General features: G+C 43.3%; 1 long non-coding RNA gene across 1 annotated transcript in view; it reads right to left on the reverse strand.

The window, feature by feature from the left end:
• LOC122454986 overlaps nucleotides 1-19,081 on the reverse strand; it is a 76,395-nt gene that overhangs the window by 26,559 nt on the left and 30,755 nt on the right. Inside the window, exons 2-3 of the long non-coding RNA XR_006273564.1 lie at nucleotides 6,980-7,280; nucleotides 5,026-5,144 (exon numbers count right to left, since the gene is read on the reverse strand). This is a non-coding gene — a long non-coding RNA (uncharacterized LOC122454986). The remainder of the gene's footprint in view (nucleotides 1-5,025; nucleotides 5,145-6,979; nucleotides 7,281-19,081) is intronic.

Consider the following 19,081-nt stretch of genomic DNA (forward strand, 5'->3'; position numbering starts at 1 on the left):
ATAATGCTAATAGATCACTTTATAATGTGAGCAGTTTTTAAAAGTCGTATTTAATTTTCCATTATCACTGGACTGAATGCTAGCTGTGTCCATACAGTCAGTTAGAGAGTCTCCAGTCCAGAGAAGACGGACGGCCACTTGCTAGGGCATTGCTCCACCCTGGCTTTCATTCTCAGGTCTGAGTTGGAACTCTAAAATAGACCATATTTCCACTTTCTTCCTAACTGTGTTTATTTTTATTTCCAAACCAAATGACAAGGGCTCCTTTTGGTTTTGTTATTATTTTATTTCAAAAGTACAGATTGAGACACAATCCTCTGTGGGATGTGTGTGTGTGTGTGTGTGTGTGTGTGTGTGTGTGTGTACATGTGTGTGGTTTTCTTTAAGAAAATGAAATGAACCATAAAATAAGCCCTTAACAGTAACCTTAGAAATAAAACAAAATCATTTACAACACATGGGATTGTTGCAGGATATGTCAAGATTAGATGGTTTAAGGGAGCTCTCCTGAATGTGGAAGCAATTATCATGAAATTCATGACTCATTAGCAAACATTCCATATTGTTTCGTATTTCTGGGTCAATGTTATTAGGAAATATAGACTTAAGATTTAGCTGTTTCATTGATTTTAGAGCTAGATTAGAGATAGTTGAACCATACGATAATATAAAGCAAAGATTCCATGGTTTTGAAGTTCTTCACTTCTCAGACATAGGCACCTTGGTCCTTGAGTTAAGAAGAATGAAATAACCTCGAAAGCATATAGGTAGGAATGAAGTTGGTGATAGAAGGGTTGTCTGTAAATGGAAAGCAAGAGTGTACGCTGCACATACGTACTGGCTGATGTCAGCTGGGATTTCGCAGACACGCTGCTTGGTATGCAAAATGGCTGGTGAACTCAAGTACCCAATACTGTATATAATGGGAACCAGATGTCTAACAGAGAGAGAAAAATATTTTATAGCAATAAATGTGACATTGACTCTTAAAGGGTTTGCTGCTTTTAAACAACTTCCCAATCTTTCCTTGTCCTCGTGTATTTTAAAGCAGATCGTGGAAAGAAATTATTTTCAGTTTTAAAGAAAAAGTGTTTAACTCACCATGAACTGCTAAACTGCATACGGAAGGGGAAATGATCTGAAAGAGATAATTTTGGAATTTGTGAAAGCCCTGTGCCCCCCAATGCAAAAAAGAAAAAAAAAAAACATTATTAAGGCTAATAAGGCCTAATTCCTCCTGCCCTTTAAGAACTTAAACATACAAGATGTGATAAGATGCATACAGCTGTTATGGGGACACGGCCAAAGCAGGCCCTGGGAAAGGGACACACAGTACTCTGAGGACTTAAAGGAGGCCAAGAAAACCCCTAGGGCTGGCAGGTCCCATGAAGGAGGATCCCTCTGACTTATCCTGCTCTAGGCCTCCCATTGCCTCCTCTGCATGCACCAGTGTTGCCCTGGTGAAGGCCTTCAGCTCTCTGGCTTGCCACTGCAGTGGTCTCCCAGCAGTTCTGCCCTCAGCCGCCCCCCACCCACTCCCAATATAACCCTGATTTTGCTGCTGGGGTTGTTTCTGTTTAGTCACTTAGTGTCTGACTCTTTGTGACCCCACGGACTGCAGCACGCCAGGCTTCCCTGCCCCTCACTGTCTCCCAGAGTTTGCTCAAACTCATGTCCATTGAATCAATGATGCCATCCAACCATCTCATCCTCTGTCACCCCCTCTCCTCCTGCCCTCAATCCCTTCCCAGCATCAGGGTCTTTTCCAATGAGTCAACTCTTCGCATCAGGTGGCCAAAGTCTTGGAGCTTCAGCTTCAGCATCAGTCTTCCTGCGAGGGCAGGGGTTCTGAAGCCTTGGTGCTATCAGGGAAGCTGGTTACGTTGCAAGCTCTCTAGTCTGGCCTGGGTCCGCATCTTGCCTTGTCACTTACTGGTTGTGACCTTGAGGAATTCATTTATCCAACTTTCTTCAAACCTGTATTTTTTCATCTGTAGGACAAGGATAACCAAAGTGCAGGTCTCATGGGTTTGGTGTCGGGAACTGATGAAGTCTGCGCAGAATTTGCTTCAAAGTCAGGACTCTGTTGGTGGAAACTCTTTTAGCTCTTCTACTATCAATCATCAGATCCAGTTTTTTAAAAAACAAAATCTAGTGTGCTTATTTTGGAGTGCCAGGCTGCTCAGGAGCTGGTGTTTGCCTGTTTCTCTAATTCTTTCTCTCCATCCCCTCCCTCAAACACACAACTCTCCTCCCATCCTTGTCTGCTTATCATCATCCAAAGAGGCCTTTGGGCTTCAGCCCCTGCACCTTGGCACAGGGTACCATGCCTGACATGGATGCCTCACCTTCCACCTACCTACACAGCCAATGCTTGCTGACCCTGCTCTCTAGCAGATCTCTCTGTCTTCCCTGACATCCTACGAAGAAAAAAATAAAGTGTTCCCTTTATGAGGCCAGTGGTTGCAAACTCAGGGTGCACACAGATAGCATAGCTAAGGGAAGCAGGACAAGGTGATGCAGTAGGGAGTGGTGGGGACTGTGGCAAAAAGGAGAACCCCTGCCCTGGCTAAAGGGTCAGCCACTCCTCACTGTTGCCATGAGAAAATGAGCATTCAGTATTGCCAAAACTTCCACTGCTTCAAGGGAAGAAAGAAACCTACATTTTCACCTGAAATCCCCAGTCATTAATTGTTGACACCTAAAAGGATTTTTGTTTCCCAGGTGGCACTAGTGGTAAAGAATCTACCTGCCAATGCAGGAGACAGAAGAGATGAGGCTTTAATCCCTGGGTCAGGGAGATCCCCTGGAGAAGGAAATGGAAACCCACTCCAGTATTCTTGCCTGGAGAATCCCATGGACAGACCAGCCTGGAGGGCTACAGGCCATAGGGTCACAAAGAGTCAGACAGGATTGAAGCAACTTAGCACACACGCCAAAAGTTTATTAATGCTATAACTTCGGGCTGGAAAAAACCCTCTGGGAACCAAATGGCTAACTGTATGCAGACCTTGGCTCTTGAGTCACCAGACTTAGAGATTTCCTTACAGGTGCACACCTCCGTTCTTTGCCTATAATTGTTAGCACACCTACTTCTCCAAGAAGGACAAGGAACATGTTGGGTGTTCTTCATCTTTTCAATGCCTACAGAAGTGGCTCATAAAAGCATCTCAGAGTATTTAACATTGATGTTTCCTAAGCCTGAAAGACAGGGTAGGGTCTGCAGGTGGTAGGTCATTCCAGGCAGGTCAAAGAATCAAGGAGTTCCCATTCCCAAGTCCCTCTTTCTAAAGAGAAGAGATTTTATAGATATCATCAGCCTCGGTCAGTATCTGACTTCCTTAGAACTGTCTGGGACTCTTCCTACAAAGTTTCAAAGTCTACTCCATGATTAGCAACATTGGAATCAGCCCTGAAAATATAAGCCTAGTCTATAAACACAGACTACATATAAATTAATCTGTACCTGGCACGTGAGTGAATAACTCAATGAATGAGCTAAATCTTCCTGCCAGAGCCCCCACTCAAGGGTTAGACATGACACTGTCTTAATTTTGTTGGAAGGTGATCAGAGAGCAAATGCTGGGTCAGAGACATGCTGTCTCTGAAACTGTAGATAAGAAGAAAATGTTAAAGACTGAGATGTGGACAACTCAGAAGATTCAGCAAAAGCAATGACAGTATGTTTTTTAAACTTTTTGAATACCCAGTCTTTGATCTGATGAGGTCCTTACTTCAAGGAATGAAAAGTGAAAGTGTCAATCACTTAGTCATGTCCAACTCTTTGTGACCCCATGGACTATAGCCTGCCAGGCTCCTCTGTCCAAGGGATTCTCCAGGCAAGAATACTGGAGTGGGTTGTCATTCCCTTCTTCAGGGGATCTTCCTGACCCAGGGACTGAACCCAGGTCACCTGCAATGCACGCAGATTCATTTACCATCTGAGCCACCAGGGAATAATCATGCGTAAATGCTTGGCTATAAGTATATTCACTGCAGCTTTGTTTATAATGTTGAAAAAATATATGAATTCTTACATGAGCAGTAATAGAGGATTTACTATTATTAATATTTATTAATTAATAAACTATTATTAATAATTTGCTGTTATTAATGACTATTATTAACAATAGGTGAAATCTATTGAACTCTTATTTATGTGGCAGACTATGTACTTGGAATGTTGGGTTCATTTTATCACTTAACCATAATGTTGTATCCATCTTACAGATGAGGACTCTGAGACACAAGAGTGTTTAAGTAATTGGTCCAAATCACATAGCATAGGCATTTGAACTCAGTGCTTATTCAATACCAGAGCTTAAGCAGGATCTTCCCCTTCTCCTATAAATAACTGACATCCATTGTGGTCACTGTGAAGTGACTAAAATTATAATCTAGGAGAATATAGGATGATACAGAAAAAGCTTATGTAAAGTGGAAAATGCAGGTTACAAAAAAGGTTCATCTTGCTCTGGCATTGTTAGAGGAAAATATCAGAATCTGTCAGACACTGCTCCATCACTGAAGAAGGATTTGAAGTGAGAAGAAAGGCTACCTCACAAAAGTCACTGCAGGGCCAGTGTCAGATACAAGGAGTACCTCTCGCATCCTTCCATTTGTTCCTCTGCTTCGCACCCTGTGTCTCATTTACTTGTCTCTTGCAAACCACCTTCTTCTGTAATCTCACCTCAGTGTAACCGAGCTGGGGCCTGAGATTCCCCCTTGTCCACTAAGCTGGGGTCCAGGGCAAGAGTTCTCTAACAGCTGATCCACAGAACAGTAAATGGTCTGGAGGAAAGCACTGCCCATCTAAGGAATAATTCTATTTTTTGTAACTATAAACCATAAGTATGTGGGGAAAAGATGGGAAAGATCCACATCAAGGTATTAACAATGTTTAAATGTACATTTTTCTCCTTATGTTTGTTTCTCTATGCATTCTAAGTTTTCTACAGCAGATACAAATTATAACTGAACAGCAGACCCTACCTGAAAGTCATCACATGTGGAGCAAGACCTCACCTTGAAGATGTAAAGTTGTATTGATGGGACTTCTCTGATGGTCCAGTGATTAAGACTTGGTCTTCCAATGCATGGGGACCAGGTTCGATCCATGGTTGGGGAGCTAAGATTCCATGTGCCTTGCAGCCAAAAAACCAAAATGTGAAACAAGCAATATTGTAACAAATTCAATTTTAAAAAGACTTTTACAAATGGTTCAAATTTTTTAAAAAATCTCTAGAAGAAACAAAAACTGTTATATTGATGGAGATGCTAGGCACTGACTGCACCAAGGCCATTGTTCCATAACTACGCGCTGAGCTAATGGTTCCTAGGATAGACAAGACAGAGCAGAGAAGAAAGGCCTGAATGTCTTACGGAATGTAAGACACACAGGACCACAGAAGGTATAGTACACAGAAAAGTGAAGTCTTTGAAAGAAAGGACAGTTGTGGAACCACGGTGGAACAGGAGAAGAAAAGAAAAGTAACCGGAGAATGAAGTACTGAGGACAAACATTTGGGCTGAAATAAAGCTGGGAAGAACACCCAGTAATGTTATCCACTGCTGTCTTACTTATCTTTCAATTCTCCCCAAATTGTACGTTGCCACGGGCCTCCCTAATCATGCTGTGCTGGTGGCCTTTCTATAGGCAAGTGTTCATCTTATCTATCACCTGGTACCTGTTTCCCTACCACCTTGCTCACCTGGAGAATAAATATTTCATTCCTTTTCACTAATTACTTCACTGAACCTTTTATAAGTCCAACTAGACAGGAAGCTCCTGAAAACTGGAACGTTGTGATGAGAGATCAGCAATTTTAAGAGGTGTCCACAAGCTTTCTAACCCTCTTCAAATCTAGAAACGGGGACTATGTGCTCTTGCCTTGAATCTGAGCTGAGTTGAGTGACTGGTGGACAAGTGATGGGCGTTGCAGCCTTTGCCTTGTTCTCTTGGGATGCTGTCTTTGGAACCCTGAGAGGCCAGGAAAGGAGCGTAAGAGCAATGCTGTCAGGAAGCTCAGGTCACATGGAATGACCAAGCCCTCCAGCTGACAGTCCCAGCGGAGGACGGAGCGGAGAAGGGCCAGCATCAACCATCACACCCGTGAGCGGGGCGGTCTCAGCGGTCACTCCAGTCTCTGCCATCTCATCCTTCTGGAAGGCTCTTTGAGACCCACCCCGCTGAACCCAGCAAACGCTCAGAACCATGACGGATAATATAAAGTGTCTGCTGTGGTTTTATGTGTGTCTATGTCCGGGTGAACCTGTCATGTAGAAACAGATAACTGGAGCAGGAACTGTTGGTTCTCAACAAACACATGTTACAGTTCATTCAACAGCAGATAAGGGACAGCAACGTTGTCTTTTGATCTTTTTCTCCCTTTTTGTCTTACTCTCCATTATTTTCTGTTCTATAGTCAGGCTCTCCTTATATCTTCACTCTCTCTCTCTCTCTTTCTCTCTCTCCAAATCCACAATTTTCCCTCTGGAAAAGAGAGCAGCATCCAGAAAGTCAGGCTTCTCTTCATACCTATAAAAGGACTTTCCCCCTCTCTTCTGGAGTGTACGTGCATGTGTGTGTGTGTGTGTTAGCTGTTCAGTCATATTCGACTCTTTACGACCTCATGGATTATAGCCCCCCAGTCTCCCCTATCCACAGGATTCTCCAGGCAAGAATATTGGAGTGGGTAGCCATTCCCTCCTCCAGGGGATCTCCTGATCCAGGGATCGAAGCCAGGTCTCCTGCATTGCAGATGGCTTCTCTGCCGTCTGAGCCACCAGGGAAGCCCTCTTTTGGAGTAAAAGAGCCCAAATTCTTTATTTAAAAAACAAAGAACTGTTCTCCTTTTCCTGTTCTTTGCTGGCTTTATTCCTCCTTCTCCAATGATCTTTGAGTCTTGGGTGTACATTTCAGGTTGTAAAGATTAGGAACAAGCTACTCTAGCCATGATGCTCTTGGTTATAGCCTTACCCACACCTGGAAAGCTCGGCTGTTTTGGCCACCTTGGGATCGTCCTGCGGCTGTCCCACCTGTCGGCTGCAGAGGTCCCAGCTCGCTTCCCCAGGCAGTACAGGGGGTCCGCAGGCAGCAGCCCCATGAGGAGCTTGAGGAGGAAGGCAGCAAGCGGGGTGGTCAGAACGGCTGTGATGAGGATGCTGAGTGCCGCTTCCAAAGGGGTCTCACAGGAGAGATGCTCAGAGGTTGTAATCTGGAGATGACTCACCTGACCCGGGGAGGCACTGAACGTGTCACCCGAACGGTCACTGAACAGCTGAAAAGGAATGGAAGTGAGAGATAGGCACGAACCGGACCAGAAGATTCCCCCGCCCCTGGTGCGCAAGGGTGTGCGGTCCATCTGCGCTGCCCGCCAAGGAGCAGCCCGCGCCCGACCTGGAAACACCTCCTACGGGAATGCCCCGTGCGCGCACACCGACCGAGCCGGGCGGCTGCAGGCACGCTCGGGGATTCCGGAGGCGCACGGGGCGGCCCAGCAGAGAAAGGAAAAAGCCACCCCCAGGAATGGCAAACACGCTGCCTCGAGGACCACGTGCAGGCTTGGCCCAGCACACCAGCAGCAGGCAAAGTAATATCATCTCAGGTCAAGGAGAAAACCCACAGCCCAAAATAGCCACCCTCCCCAGTTGCCGCTGGGTCTAAAATTATACCATGGAAGATTTATTCCTTTGCACACCTCACTTTCCCTGGGGGCCAGTCTGGGTGGGGGCAGGGACCCGGGCACCCATATGTCTTCACATGAAGGTGTAAAAGGCCTGACAGCTCGGCGGAGTTATGTGGGGGCGGGAAAGGAAGGGAGGTGTTGAAAGGAGTGGAACAAGGCGAAGGAAGTGTTGGTGAGGAATACCAAAAGGAAACTTCTCCTATTTCAGAGTTTTACCCAGAAGGAAGCTAGCTGGCAGCGACATCATAAAACCAAGGCCTGAGCGATTTGCCAGTAAATCTGAACCATGCATGTAAACAATTCAAATCATTCATTCCTTGAAATGCCTTTATAATACATCATTATGCAGAGTTGGACACGCCTCTACTTCAAATTGCCCAAAGGGTGGTGGGGTAAGGGGTGGGGAATGGCAGTCGGAGGGAGGGGGAACAAATGAAGGGACAATTAGAAAGTATAACAAGAGGAAACAGAAAATGTCAGACTGGAACACAAAAGGAAGCTACAGGCAGGTAATCAGACCATCCTCAAGCAAAGTCACCATTTCTGGGGCAAGATGTCCTCAGAAATTCAGGCAAGGCCTCTGTCTTTACATACAAAAGTTTGATTAACCTGACCCTAGAAGATTAAGCTGTAGACAAAATAAAAACAAATAATCACTGTTGGCAATACACCTCCAGTCTTCTGTCCCAACAACAACCAGCTCCATCCTCTTCTGTCTTTAAAGTCCTTAAAATATAGACAAGAATGTCAGAAAGGTACCCCCCTCCTCCTTTCTTAAGCTAACCTCTGGAGCAGAAAGCCAAGTACATGGATGCCATGGATGAGCGTTAGGTAGAGGCAAAACTCCAAATAGGGAACAGTAGAAGGATAAGAGCAAGAAGGAAAGAGAGCCGAGTGCTTCGAAGGATGGGCTTCCGAAAGAATGAGACACATGTTCACACCATTTGGCCATTTATAAAGGGCTGTCCTTTAACCTGACCTCCAATCCTCCCGACTCGGTGAAGAAAGGAAGGTTTAGTCATCTTTGTATGAATGAGAACACGGTGAATGAGAGAAATTCAGCGACTTGGCCAAAGTCATACAGTTGGCTATTTAGGGCCATGGAGAGGTCTTAAAAGCTGAGTCTATCTGATTAAATCCCCTGTTCCTTCTACTCTAATAGTCTTTGGAGTTACTGAACCCAGAGATTCAAGAAATGTTCCTCCTGGGTCTGTTAGTAATACACTGATGATTTCTGTAACTAAGATTTCCCTTCTTAGCCTTGATTCATTTTTTCACTCAGCCACAACTGAATCTCAACTAGAGCCAGGCCTTGATCTAGGAGCTGAAATTAACCTACGTGGGGATATCACATAGATGATTCCTTGATGGTCAATCTCAAATGTCCCCTCTGCAGGTGGATATTTGGCCAGACAACCTCAAGTGGCCCCTGGCATCCTTTCCTAGTGACAATTGTCTAATTTTCCCAGAATGTGTAAGACATCGGAAATGATGTAGATCCTATCTTTATCCACTGTTTTACTACTTGTCTTCTCTCTCTCTAGAAAATGAGGTCGTTCAGAGCAAGGACCTTCTCTTATTCAAAGCTGTCTCTCCAACACTTAAAACAGTTCCTGCCCAGAATAGGTGCTTAAAAATATCTGTGCAATAAATGACACTGAAAATCACAGAGCACTTTTTCCAGTGCCTACTATGTGTCCAAAGCAGTATAAGACTGTTTGCCTCAGCCCCAGTCCGAGGGGGCGTAAAATTTAATCAATATTACACATCTAAATAGAAAGTATATGAAGAAGACAGGATTTTAATAATGGCGGAGAAAGGACTTGGAAGAATTAAAGCTCAATTTGAAATGCCTGTACACTGTACCACTTAATGCAAGAACAAGGGCCATCTTGTGATATTAAAAGGTAATAAATTTAAAATGAATAAAAGGAAACACTTTTTTAAAACAGCATATAATCTACCTGTGGAATTCACTGCCGCAGGATATTATTGAGGCAAATAGTCTAGCAAGATTCAAGAAAGGATTAGACATTTATATGAATAGGAATAATATTGGCAGTTACACTAACTAGGTTAAAAAGTTACAAGGCATGTCCGTCCTGGGCTCCAGGGCATAACTGCTCACCAGCTGGGGTGAGGAAGGAATTTCCCCTTGTGATAGAGCATTGCATAATTGGCCAGATGCACAATGGCTGGTATTTTTGCAGTCTTCTGTAACAGGGGTAGAGACCACTGCCCAGGGGAAGTTTCTGCAGAAGTCAGACCAATGACCTCTTACCATGGTTATTTCTGTGTTCTTGTTATATAGTCCTGAATAGAAGGTAGAGAAAACACATAAATTTGGAGGGGATTTGTACCTGAAAAATTTTTAACTTCAGAAAACAGAAAAGGTAAAAATAACTTTCTTCTTTTTGATGATGAAACTATCTCAGAAAATGAAATCATACTCTAGCTGTAATCTTATTAGTGGCATAGCCAACAGCTCTAGGAGGCTACCTGTGCAATTCCAAACCTCAGCAGGAGTCCTGGGAAAATCGTGTATAAGGGCATCATCCATCTATCTTTCACAGCCATCTAACACTATGCCTTCTGCGTGTGCACTTAACACATATGTGTTTAATGAAAGTGCATTTTTGCAGACGTGGGAGGAAAGCTGTTCATAACGCAGTCCACTCATATTGTGAAGCTTTTCTCTTTGTTAGAGAATCAGTTACACTGCCAGGCACTTCCTTTAATTCTTATAATGCATGCATGCGAGTGCTCTAAGTCGCTCCAGTAGTGTCCAACTCTTTGCAGCCCTACAGACTTGCCTGCCATGGGTTTCTCCAGGCAAGAACCTTGGAGTGGGTTGCCATGACCTCCTCCAGGATCTTCCCAACCCAGGGATCAAACTCGTGTCTCTGACATCTTCTGCAATGGCAGGCGGGTTCTTTACCACTAGTGCCATTTGGGAAGCCCCTTAAAATCCATATTCTCCGTTCTTCATCCTAACGCGGAAAACCAAAAAGGCAGTTGTCAGCCATGCATTGGAATACAAGTCTCCTTAATAACATGTGATCACATTAAAGAAAACATCAAAACTAAATTATTCATTATACTAACTTACTTTACAAATCTTAGCTATGCAGGTGTAGACAAGACTCTGAAGAAACAGTATCAGTGTTTGAATGATTTAAGAACGAATACCTCCCATATTGCGGGACAAAGAATATTCTGCAAGCCAAAACATAAAGGGTAATTTTAATTTAAATCCTCAAACCAGAAATGAACCCAAAAGGTTTCAAAGATCTCTAAATAAGAGTAGATAGATATACAATAAAATGTGTATATGATAATACAATGGGATCTTGTTACTCACGGATTCCTCATCTGTGTGTTCACTCAATCAAAATTTGATCCACAGTTAGATGAATCTGTGGATTTGGTACCCACTGTGATGGAAGGCTAATTGTACTACATCATCTTACATACGGGGTTTGAGCATCTGCAGATTTTGGTATCCTCAGAAATCCAGGAAACTATCCCAGATGGAGACGGAGAAACAACTATATTAGTGGTTTTTTTCTGGAGAGAGAGAATCAGAGGTGAACTGTAGTTATCATTAGTGTTTTCAAATATGTTCTCACACAAGGACCCACCCTACAAGAAAATTCTCAAGTCACTTTGGACACAATCTTTTCCATCTGTGTACAAAAGTTGCTCTCATAAGATTTGCTTCCTTACATTCGATCATTAATACTTAGATTCTCTTAGTAGAAAATCAGACACATGGGATCCAATTCCCACCCAGAGGAAAACCTTAAACATTTAAAGGTTGTTTTAGACAGCTATCTGTCATTTTATTTAGTGCAGGATGAGTCTTTTCAAGTTTGGCTATTTTCTCCTGGTTCAGGTTTTCCTACTTACTTTTTCATGTGATTACCATTAAGAATAGGGCTTGTCAGATTTTTGTTTATTGCTGTTGGGTTGTTTTTGATTTGAGGTGTTTTTTCCTCTATTTTTGGTGGCTGATGTTTGTTTTTTACCTGAAATTAATCGCATAGCACAAGGAATTATATGTTGTGGAAGGTCTGCTGTCAACTAGGATGGGGTTCAAATTTCACCCTAGAATGTTACTTCAGATAAACCACTTTCTATGACTCTCTTTCCTCATCTGCAAATTGGAGCTATAATATATTTGGCTTAATCTGATGAACAGATAAAGGAGACACGACTATAAAGCATTTGCCACATTGCCTATCATATATTAAGCAGACAATAAATTTCATCTACTTTATAACTGTGGATATTTTGCCTACATATTTGTAATCATTAAGAATGAATATCTTATTTCAATATTATTATATCAGCTGCATAACAGTAAATATAAAGAAAATATTTTATACTTCCATTTCCCATATTGGTAGGTTTATATTAGGTTCTAACTATTGTAAGCAATACTTTGATGAACCTCTTCAAGCATTATCTTTTTGGTACTGAGAACAGACTCCCAGAAGTAAAATTATCTAGTCAAGGGCTATTTAAAAAGCCAGTGGCTCTTGACACATGTGATCAATTGAGTTTCCAAATGGGGTTTTGCAAATATACCCCCATCTCAGCCATATAGAAGTGTCAGTTTCACAACTCTTTGGTGAAAAAAGGGAATTACTATTTACCAGTAACAAAAATGAAAAAAATAATAATAATAATGAAAAGACTCTGTATAAGCAAGCTCTAGTGTTTCCAGATCTCGGAAAATAAATATTCTGTGAATGGTACAAATTTCCATTGCTTCAACAGCAGCGAGTTTCCTTCCAAGTGTTTTCTCAAAGTGTTGCATATAACCTCTCAGGAACTTTTCAGCCCACAGTCACACACCTTGTAGTTTTCAGGCTGAGCAAAGTCACATAGGGGAAGGCGCAGTTTCCTGATTTTCCTGCCAGCTGTCCAGAGGTCCCATGAAAACCAGCGATTCAGCTGTCGCCACTAGCATGAAAGCACTACACGCAGGACCATTCCCAGAGGAAATGAGACCTGGTGAGACTCATATGTAAATATTTTCTTGCAAGGTGGCATACTGGACAGTGGCACAGCCCCCATCTGACCACAAAACCTGGAAGGTGTAACCCAAGGAGGCATATCACCTGAGCCTTGAAAGGGATAATCTGAGGAGGAACAGTTGGTTTGTGCAGCTTTGCTAGAGACTAAATAATAGCTGGGTTTGTGGGAAGAGAGGAAAGAAAAGAAAGAGACTACTTTGGCCTTTGGTGGCGAGTTACTGCATGTGAGAGCTGAGGGGTTGACAACGTCGAAATGGAACTTTTCTAACTCAAGGGGACCAAATAGAGACTTTTTCTTCCCTTTCCACATCAGTGCCCTGCTGACACCCTCTTTCTCTTTAAACAAATCTTGAGGAGCCCCAAGTTTCATTTGAAATCTGTGTGGGCATTGTTCTAACAAGAAAACATCTGACCTCCCTGCTCATCCACACCAAACTCTTCAACAAGAAATCTCTTTTAAGATGCTATCACTTAGGAGGTTAGTTCAGCAGCATCTCCTGGCTCACTCACAATGCAACATTCACAGAAAAACTACAAATCAGAGTTGGGCTCTTTTGACGTTTATAGATGGTGTAACATTATTTGTTAAATTCCAGAATCTGGTGTGGGTAAACAGCTAAAAGGATTAGTGATTCCAAAGGTGGGATCATTGGCATGGACGCCGGCACACCTGAGTATGAAGTGCACCCAAACGCAAGCAACATGGTAGAAGGGATAAAGACTCAGCCTCCCATCAATACTACCTGTGTGATCCTCCTCAAGCAATGAACCTCTCTGAGCCTTTGTTTCTACTCTGTTAAATGGAGACAGCAACACTGGCCTTGCAGAGTTATATCAGGAAAGTGTCAGCTCCCACTGTAGGGGAGATCTTTATGTCCACGGGCTTCCCTGGTGGCTCAGAGGGTAAAGCGTCTGCCTGCAGTGCCAAGACCTGGGTTTGATCCCTGGGTCGGGAAGATCCCCTGGAGAAGGAAATGGCAACTTACCCCAATACGCTTGCCTGGAAAATTCCACGGACAGTGGAGCCTGGTAGGCTACAGTCCATGGGATCACAAAGAGTCACACATGACTGAGCAACTTCACTTTATGTACATACACATGTGTCCACATGCATATGTGAGTACATGTGTACGTGCACTTGAGTTTTTGAAAATCAATTACTCCTCTCCCTCTTTACAGCTCACAAGGTGAGTTTTGAAAAGTCAATCAAGAAAGGAAGGAGAGAAACATATTTTCCTCTCCAAGAAAAATCAATTACATGTCAAATATGAACTGTTCCTGGGAGTAAATTTTTTTAATGGGTTAAAGGCTTGGCCATTACAGACCTCCAATATGTAATTTCTAAGAAAGGACCAGGTAATATTTTTTTTAATTAGGTGGAAGATAAAATGCTCAAACCAGTGGATCCATTCAGAAACCACTTTTTTAGCCATTTTCCGGAGCTTCCCAATTGCATCATGCCTTTTAAGAGGCCTGACTTAATAGCACTTTACTTTAAACCTTCATTTGTGAAAAGCATTGATTTATGATAGGGCTGATTAAAGCAATGGTATCTTGAGCAATAATGATTTCAATTATTGGACTTTCACCAATGGGCATTATTCTGACTTACTCTCCCTTCTTTCCCCATTTTGATTCACTATAACAGAACAGATGTAATTTTGAAAAGTTCCCACACAAACGTAATATCAAAAGGAAAGGCATAGACAGATGGACTGCTGTGCCCTTTTTGATGATGTGAGGATGTTGCATTTTAATATGCTTTGGCAAACTAGAGCCCCAGTGGACTCCTATCTGATACCATGAGGATTATCCAGAACTCCAAGACCACTCGAATGCCCCTGGAGCACAGAGAAGTCATAGCAATGAACGTAGGAAAGACCAACCCTCCAAGCCTAGTACCTAGAAGCGCGCCTTCTCTTTTCATGGACCTGGAGAAAACAGTTAAGCCCACACTCAGATCTTTAACTCCATTTGAAACTAGCATTGATGCAAAGCAGACCAAAGATTCCCTCCTGATCTGAGAGCCTGTCCCGTGGACCAGACTAGTAAATTGAAAAGTGAAATTGGCCTGGAGTCATATGCTAGGGAATGGTGGCACTTGGAAGGAACCCTGAGTAATGGGGGCAGCTGCTCCCTCGCCTCAGCTAAGTGTCACCACGTGCAGCTGTGGCCCAAAGCCTGCCACGTCTCAGGTGTCACAAGAGTCCAGAAACCCACACTGCTGTGTGAAGCTGAAGTTTCTCCCTTTCTGAAGGTTAGGCAAGCACTGGCCAAACAACCTGGAGGCCAAATCTGCTCGGATTCCTAGTGGGTCACAAGTGGTCAATACATCTAGTTACTGGGGGGAAATATGCCACACCTTTTTAATTTTAACACAGTGTTTTTATTCCACTATTTCACAAACATTTAACAGGAATATATTATGTGCAAAGAACTACATGCTGGGTGAAAGTGAAAGTTTGCTCAGTCGTGTCCGACTCTTTGCCACCCCATGCACTGTATAGCTGATAGAATTCTCCAGGCCAGAATACTGGAGAGGGTAGCCTATCCCTTCTCCAGGGGATCTTCCCAACCCAGGGATCGAGCGTAGGTCTCCCACACTGCAGGTGGATTCTTTACCAGCTGAGATACAAGGGAAGCCTGGGTACTGGGAACCAAAAAGAGAACAGGACCTTTTATCTGCCATCAAGGAACTGACAGTCTAGCATTTATATCCAGGAACTATGGAGGCCTTCCCTGGTGGCTCAGCTGGTAAAGAATTCACCTGCAATACAGGAGACCCTGGTCAGATTCCTGGGTCAGGAAGATCCACTGGGGAAGGGATAGGCTACCCACTCCAGTATTGTTGGGCTTCCCTGGTGCTCAGCTGGTAAAGAATCTGCCTGCAATGCAGGAAACCTGAGCTCAATCCTTGGGTTGGGAAGATCCCCTGGAGAAGGGAAAGGCTACCCACTCCAGTCTTCTGACCTGGAGAATTCCATTGAGTATACAGTCGCAAGACACCACTGAGCAACTTTCACTTTCACTTTTCATGGAGGATTTAGGGTTTAAAATTTTGAGAAGAAATAACCTAACATTGGGGCTCAATCTATCACATTCCTTTTTTGTATTTAACTCCCTTGTTATCTTTTAATTAAGTTAGTTTGTCCCTACGTTCTGCTTTGAAGCTCTCTTTGAATTTGAGGACTACTGCCAGGATTTCTAAAGTCCATGTTGGGTGTCTTCCAATGATTGGAAGGGAATATTCCAATTGTACCTTGACAGTTCATCTCCATCAAATTAACTTTACAGATTTCTTAGTTTGGTGCTATTAACTGGACGCTTGCATGATTTGAATCTAGCTAGTCAATGCTGCTATAGTTTTTTATGAGAGCTGACCAGCAAATGCTTTATGTATTAATCCCTCTAGAAAATCACCTCAATAACTTTTTTAACTTTTGGTGGGGAGAGGGGGGAATTATGGAAATCCCAAGACACAAATAAAAGCATTTGGGTCCAACCACTAGAATTTTTTCAGTTTCACATTTGAAAAATGATGTGCTTAATTGCTTTATAGAAGAAAATCAGATCAAAGTTAAGATTCTTCTTTTTAAACTTTGTGATTATTTTTCAGACTCCTACTTGAAATGCCTTAAAATACTTCCATTGAAATGTATATGGATTTTCCCCTCTTTCTTTTGAATTTACTTTGACTTTGCTGGGTTGCCTAAAGTCCTCAAACATCACCATCACCTGCATGATACAGAGACAGACAAAACCGGTGGGGCGTGGTGCTAAGAGCCGGCACTGCACCGATTTAAAAACAGTATTTGATACATTCTGCAGCTCAAAAGCAGGCAATTACGGGAGGTGTCATTTCCTTGTTTGTTTAGAATTCCCAGTCAACCCTTTGCCTACAGATCCCCTTTCCATCCTCTCTTCCTCAGCCTGTCCTCTAGCGATGTACAGCTTCTCAGGGAGCACTGAATCATGGGTAGCATGCTCTGCCGGCTGTGGGTACCAGATGCTGGGGCACATCTAACCCTTTGCACTTGTTTAACACAACAGGCAATTCTTACAAGGTCACTGACTCTCTTAGTTGAAGCTTCTTTGCTGACTCATCTCCAAACACGTTATGTGACAGATGAAGGAGAAGAGACTGAGAGAAAGGAGCTGACTTCCCCGGGTCACACGGTTAGCACTTAGACTTCCTTAGAGTGTTCCCCTCTCTGCAACTCACAGTCATAGTACTGTAGGAACCACGTCTCAAACAGAAATTTACTTTGGCCTCACAATAAAAACTAACGTATGATAAAAGTGTGGATGGGCTCCGTTTTGTGCCAAGAGCTTGCCCATCAAAGACAGAGACTCAGCAATGAATGGGAAGCAGTCTAATCCTGATCCAATCGCCTGTTGATAATCCATCCTCCCTGAGTTGATGCCCAGTCAGATCACTGACTGGACGTTGCCTAGAGTGTAAGTGGAGGAACCTTAGAACTTTCTTCCCAACTTTTGTTTTACAGAGGAGGAAATCGAGGCCCCTAAAAACTGTAAAAGCTAATTCCACCCCAGAGGCAGATCCAGAACCAACGATGCTGATCACTGACCTGTGTTCACTTCCATGCCTCCACCTAATTCCGACTGCAGCCTAACACGGGAGCCCAACCTGTCACGTGGATTACCCATATCTCCTCTGTCATCCTTCAGGTAAGTTAGTTTGTCCCTGCACTCCACTTTGAAGCTTGTGTTTTAATTTGAGAACTAGTCCCATGAATACTAAAGTTCATGTAAGGTACACTCCATTAAAATCCCCAAGAATCAGACAGTAGTCCCGGGACCCAGAGTTTAGCATGCAGTGACCGGCACAGTATACGCATGGGCCCCAAGGGACAGAGATTGGAGAAGTCTCAGGAAAGAGGAGCAGAGGATAAATAGAATCTCCATTCCCAGCTCTTGGGTCCCGCCAAGCACTGGGCTAAAACATGGAAACTGACAAGTACACAGAACACCATATACCCAGAGCTCTGACTTTTTCAAGACAAAGGCAGAGAAGTGAAATCATAGAGACAGAGACACTGAGGTTAGTGTCTGTACCTTTACCAAACTAGTGGGTTTTTAAGGCTTCCTATAGATATATTTAAAATAGTAGCTGCAGTTTATATATCTTTTCAACGACCTTGTAAATCAACAGTATTCAGTAACCTTAGCTGAAACTATAAATGGCTGGTGGACCCATTAAAGAAGAAGTAAGTTAGATCTTCTATTTTTTTAAATGTGGTCTTCCAGAAAGCTGCCTCTGGACATAAGTACAGAAAATTAACACAATAAGTAAAGCATTATAGAACAGCTATTAACTGATTACACTAATAAAAACCAAATGGGGGCCTTAATGCTGCTCCTCTGGGAGAGAGGGACAGATAAAATAAACAACAGGAAAAGAATATGGAGTAAAGGAAATTGATTTTAAACAAAAATAATACAGAAACCTCCCACCACGTTAAAAAAAAAAAAAATCAGATCTCTAGCTTCACTTTGGGAAAGATAGAAGAAAGTTTTCACTCTGCCTTGGCCAGGCTTAAGTTTGATACTAATAAGCATGTTCTCTAGGCTAACAAATTGGAAAAGCGAAGGTGTGCTGACAAGGAAGTCCTTAAATGCCAGGCACATGGCCACAAGGACTATCTACTGTATTATCAAAACGAGGAGCCCTTCTGGTCCCCCTTAGTGGAAGAGGAAATCTAAACATTTGGAGCCCCAGGTTCATCGAGGTGGGATGAAAGGGTGATTCCGGTGATATTTGGCATTCACGGCAAAGACCACGCCAGACAGCAGAGAAGAAACGCGTAACAGTGTCTGTCTCCTTGGGAGGTGGTGGTGGGCAGGCAGGGTTTAAGGACGGCACTCCCAGGCAAGCACTGACTGTTAGCTAAATCCTAAAGTCCTTGAGTGGACTTGGGGTTAACTATGTAGAAATTTATAGCAAAGAAGGGTATCTTCTTCCCATTTTGTTACCTATAATGTGGCCCAAATCCTTCCCTTCAAACCTAGCCAGAAGCCAACAGTTTGTCTCAGTAACTGCCCACTAGTTGCCAAGCGTCCTCCAAAACGCCTTATACACGTTGTCTCTCATTCCCGTATTCGCTTGCAAGGCAGGTGATGGCCCAAAATTAGAGTTGAAGGAATGAAGACTCAGGTGATTCAGAGACCAGCGCCATTCCCGCCTTACAGGGACTCACCCTTCGTGCTCCCCGTAGGTAACCCCAGGCAAGATCCGGAACCATCACCCTTCCTCCTTTCCTCACTCTGATTTTCACACATTGTTCTAACCAGTGGAACCCAAGGAGCCAAGCCTTTTTGCACGGCATATGC

The sequence above is a fragment of the Cervus canadensis genome, chromosome 17 (assembly GCF_019320065.1).
Source record: "Cervus canadensis isolate Bull #8, Minnesota chromosome 17, ASM1932006v1, whole genome shotgun sequence".
NCBI lineage: Eukaryota > Metazoa > Chordata > Mammalia > Artiodactyla > Cervidae > Cervus > Cervus canadensis.